Source organism: Odontomachus brunneus, unplaced genomic scaffold, assembly GCF_010583005.1.
Source record: "Odontomachus brunneus isolate Ranch 3 - 2012 unplaced genomic scaffold, Obru_v1 Obru_scaffold_237, whole genome shotgun sequence".
NCBI classification, from domain to species: Eukaryota; Metazoa; Arthropoda; class Insecta; order Hymenoptera; family Formicidae; genus Odontomachus; species Odontomachus brunneus.
This window is the reverse complement of record NW_022639687.1, coordinates 270,328-275,464: the sequence shown is the minus strand read 5'-3', so window position 1 is coordinate 275,464 and position 5,137 is coordinate 270,328. Positions and strand designations below refer to the sequence as shown.

The 5,137-nt window shown below is 41.7% G+C and overlaps 1 pseudogene; it reads right to left on the bottom strand.

Annotated features, from left to right (window-relative positions):
• Positions 1-2,295: 2,295 nt before the first annotated feature.
• LOC116852596 overlaps positions 2,296-5,137 on the bottom strand; it is a 19,440-nt pseudogene continuing 16,598 nt past the window's right edge.

The following is a 5,137-nucleotide window of genomic DNA, read 5'->3' as shown; positions in this document are numbered from 1 at the left end:
TGGTGTTACTTACATGCAACTAGTCATACTTACGCGTTTGTTAAACTCAACACAAGCATGCGGCGCACATTCCAAACTTCAGCCTATATTAATTATCTCGAAACAGTCAACAGCAACAAGAACACTGTATTCTTGAAGTAATCCGTGTTTTATTTTTTCGTAACAAGAGAGAGAAAGAGAGAGAAAAGGAAGGAGAGAGAGAAAGAAGACATTGCAATTTCATATAAAGAACCAGCGCAAGTCTTGAGTGTTGCTCTTGTTTCGTAAAAATTACCGTCGTTTTATTCAAGAATACAATGATATTATTAAAATGAACTTAGAGAGAGAGAAAGAAAGATATCCCGCTGTACGTGTCACTTTCTCTCTATGTTCTCTTAAAAAATATTCTAAAAAAAGTGTTAAAAAGGAGAATTTTAGAAGGGAGTTCTGGGATGAAGTCTGGAACATCGCGCTTGATAATAATGAGAAGCACTTCCAAGGTTTCGGTGCAATAAGAGAGATGATAATGAAGAACCTTTTATATATATATATATATATATATATATATATATATATAGTTTTTTTTACAATCCTTAAATCTAAATACAACTTTCATTTCGGCTAAATCAATCTCGTCTCTTCAGAAATCCGTCTTCTACATACGAGGGTGGTCTGAAAAGTTTCCGACCTCAACGTGAAGATAGCAGCACTTGTAAATAAAAGCTAGTGAATTTCGTTGTTCATCTGTTGACAGTTACTCACCGAAGTTTCAGCCATTTTGGACTCGCAGTTGTTATGTAACAGTCGTTTGAGTAAGTTGATGTGAGTGTTTTTGTGAAAATGGACAAAATCGAGTATCGAGCTGTCATTAAATATTTGTTTTTGAAAGGCAATACGCCTACGCAAATCAAAGATGAGTTGGATTCTGTGTATGGGGACTCTGCACCATCATTTACGACAGTGAAATTTTGGGCCGCTGAATTTAAACGTGGCCGTAAGAGCTTGGGAGACGATGAACGTTCAGGACGTCCAAAAACTGCAACTACCGACGAAAACATCGCCAAAGTTCACCAAATGGTGCTAGACGACCGCCGAATTAAAGTGAGAGAGATAGCAGAGGTTATGAACATGTCAAAAGAACGTGTTTGTCGCATATTAAATCAACATTTAGGCATGAGAAAGCTGTCCGCGCGTTGGGTGCCGCGTTTGCTCACGTTAGACCAAAAACGTGTTCGAATGAACATTTCCAACGCTCTGTTGGAGCAGTTTAGGCGCAATAAATCCGAGTTTTGGCGCCGATTAATTACTGTAGATGAAACTTGGATACACCATTATACGCCTGAAACAAAAATACAGTCCAAACAGTGGACTGCAAAGGGGGAACCGGCTCCAAAAAAAGCAAAAACTGTTTTTTCGGCTGGGAAAGTGATGGCGACTGTTTTTTGGGATAGTCATGGAGTTATTTTAATCGATTATCTTCAAAAAGGAAAAACCATTACAGGAGCATACTACGCATCATTACTTGACAAGCTGAAGGCAGAACTTGCGGGAAAACGGCCACATTTGCAGAAAAAGAAAATCCTGTTTCACCAAGACAACGCACCGTCTCACACCTCAGCGGTTGCCATGGCGAAAATCCACGAATTACGGTTTGAACTGCTTGACCATCCACCTTACTCACCAGATCTAGCCCCAAGCGACTTCTTTTTGTTCCTTCATCTAAAAATTGCGCTCGGAGGACAGAGATTTTCGTCAAATGAAGAGGCAATCACCTTCGTGAACAATTATTTTGCAGAGAAAAACGCCGAGTACTATTTCGACGGGTTACAGAGATGGGAGCATCGCTGGGAGAAGTGTGTAGATTTACAAGGAGACTATGTTGAAAAATAAAAAACAATTTTCAGAAAAAATGACTTGTATCTTTGTTAGGTCGGAAACTTTTCAGACCACCCTCGTAGGTACAACTAAACTCGAAAGGAAGGTTGTGAAAAAAGCATAACATGTTGCCCCTGCTGTCGTTCATCACGAAAACAAGCAAAGTTTATTAAACGTGGCGTCGTCGTAGACGATAGCAACTTTATCGACGAATCAATCGAAGGGAAGGGAAGAGGGTGTAGAGTTCATAAGTAAATTTACTGAATGACACTTGATTATACAATTCGCTTATAGTCATAGTTACGATGACTACTGTAATTCTCTTTATTCGCGGAGAAACAAACGGAATGACGGTTTGCTTCTCGTATCAAAGGCGTTCAAAGGCGACCTGTCACCTTTAATGCCTCTTTATTGCTAAAAAAAACCGCTGAATCTCGACGGTTAATTGTTGGTCGACACGTAAGATCTTCTCCAGGCCTTTCGCGGCGGCACGAATATGTTGTGAGCGTTCAGCATGTGCTGTCGCAACTTGCCGTTCTGTATCTAGCGGTGTACAGGGAGCACGCGAAGTGCTCCCGCATTCGAATTTCAAATGCTTCACCAGGTTGTGCCTCATCTAATACAATCTGCCGCACTGGTGACAGCTGAAGGTCCGATTGCTCTTGACATTGCGCCTAAGTCCGCGTAAAGCGACCAATAGCAGCTCTGCAAAAAAGGAGTGATTTGTTAGTATCGACCACGATGCAATCGTGGGGTCTCTCGGAGCAATGTCGATTACGTACGGGACTATTTTCCTGTACGAATCCGCTGGCGAGAGAGTGTCCTTCGGGAGGAAGTGACAGGAAGGCTGACAGGAAACGATCGTCTACCAAAATTTTATTGTGTACTAGATGTACATTGCGTTTCTCCTCAAAAGAGAATTGTCGCGGGACAGTTTACCGAACGTTTTATTATATTATAACATTTTCGGTGCTCGCGGAAGTTCCTTAACTTAGTGCGTCACTTAACTCTAGGAAGTTTAGGTGATTACATAAAACTTGATGACTTCATACTTTCGAGTTACTTTGATAACGCTAAACTAGAGCTAGAGCATATTTATCGAGTGGCATTCAGTTGGACACAGTACAATTGGACACGTTGCAAATGGACACGGTGCAAATGGACACGGCACTTGACACACGATTCAATTGGACACGGTGCGTTTGGATACGAAACTTTTGGGCACCGTTGTTTTTGGACACGAAAGAAAATGCACGACGTTTAGTTACACACCGTTCATTTGGACAGCGTTCAGTTGGATACAGTTCAAGTGCCCACTGTTCACTTGGACACAGAAGGATGCTCACTGTTCACTTGGACACCGTTCACTTGGACACCGTTCACTTGGACACCGTTCAGTTGCCCACTGTTCACTTGGACACAGAAAAATGCGCACTGTTCACTTGGACACCGTTCATTTGGACACTGTTCACTTGGACACGGTTCATTTGGACACAGTTTACTTGGACACCGTTCAATTGGACACCGTTCATTTGGACACCGTTCAATCGCCCACTGTTCACTTGGACACAGAAGGATGCGCACTGTTCATTTGGACACCGTTCACTTGGACATCGTTCAGTTGCTTGCTGTTTATTTGGACACAGAATGATGTGCACCGTTTATTTTATCATCATTTAATTATGTATCGTTTGTTTATGCAATGGATATGCAACTGATGAGAAATAAAAAATAGTTTTGTAGAAAATATTTGTGTTTTTATTTCGTTTTTATCACATCCAACCACAACGCCATATGCCTAGAGATATTCTAGAGACTCTATAAACAACGACATATGATTGGATGTGTCCGTTTGTCAATGTGCGCATCTGGGACTCACTCCGATTTTCGTACTACTATTTGTGATGTAGAGCGTGGGTAAATTGTGGTTTTGGTAATTATTTAGTTTAGCGGCAACACCTCCGATTTCGATGAAAATAGACTCAATCGACGCGTTTTTGCATGCCAAACAACTTTTTCCTCTGACAAAATCGTCGCTCTTTTTTCTGCGAAGCGAGATATTAATAGACAAAGTTGAGGGCGTATTAGGTTAAAAAATCTGTCATACCATCTATTTCTAGCTATGTAACTGGGGGGCTTCGCCCCCCAGACCCCCCTATCACAGGGGATGGGGGCTGTAATCTTTTGTGAGAAATTCACTTTTTAGCTTAAGCACAAGAGATTATAGCCCCCACCCCCCGTGATACATAACTAGAGATAAATGATATGATAGATTTTCTAACCTAACACGCCCTCAACTTTGTCTATTAATATCTCGCTTCGCAGTAGAGAGCGACGATTTTGTCAGAGGAAAAAGTTGTTTGGCATACAAAAACGTGTCGATTGAGTCTATTTTCATCGAAATCGGAGGTGTTGCCGCTAAACTAAATAATTATCAAAACCACAATTTACACTCTACATCACAAATAGTAGTACGAAAATCGGAGTGAGTCCCAGATGCGCACATTGACAAACGGACACATCCAATCATATGTCGTTGTTTATAGAGTCTCTAGAATATCTCTAGGCATATGGCGTTGTGGTTGGATGTGATAAAAACGAAATAAAAACACAAATATTTTCTACAAAACTATTTTTTATTTCTCATCAGTTGCATATCCATTGCATAAACAAACGATACATAATTAAATGATGATAAAATAAACGGTGCACATCATTCTGTGTCCAAATGAACAGCAGACAACTGGACGATGTCCAAGTGAACGGTGTCCAAATGAACAGTGCGCATCCTTCTGTGTCCAAGTGAACAGTGGGCGATTGAACGGTGTCCAAGTGAACGGTGTCCAAATGATCGGTGTCCAAATGAACGGTGTCCAATTGAACGGTGTCCAAGTGAACTGTGTCCAAATGAACGGTGTCCAAGTGAACAGTGTCCAAATGAACGGTGTCCAAGTGAACAGTGCGCACCCTTCTGTGTCCAAGTGAACAGACAAGCAATTCCACGGTGTCCAAGTGAACGGTGTACAAATGAACAGCACGCATCGTTCTGTGTCCAAGTGAACAGTGGGCAACTGAACGGTGTCCAAGTGAACGGTGTCCAAGTGAACGGTGTCCAAATGAACGGTGTCCAAGTGAACGGTGTCCAAGTGAACAGTGAGCATCCTTCTGTGTCCAAGTGAACTGTGGGCACTTGAACGGTGTCCAACTGAACTGTGTCCAAGTAAACGGTGTCCAACTGAACGGTGTCCAAATGAACGGTATGTAACTGAACAACGTGCATTTC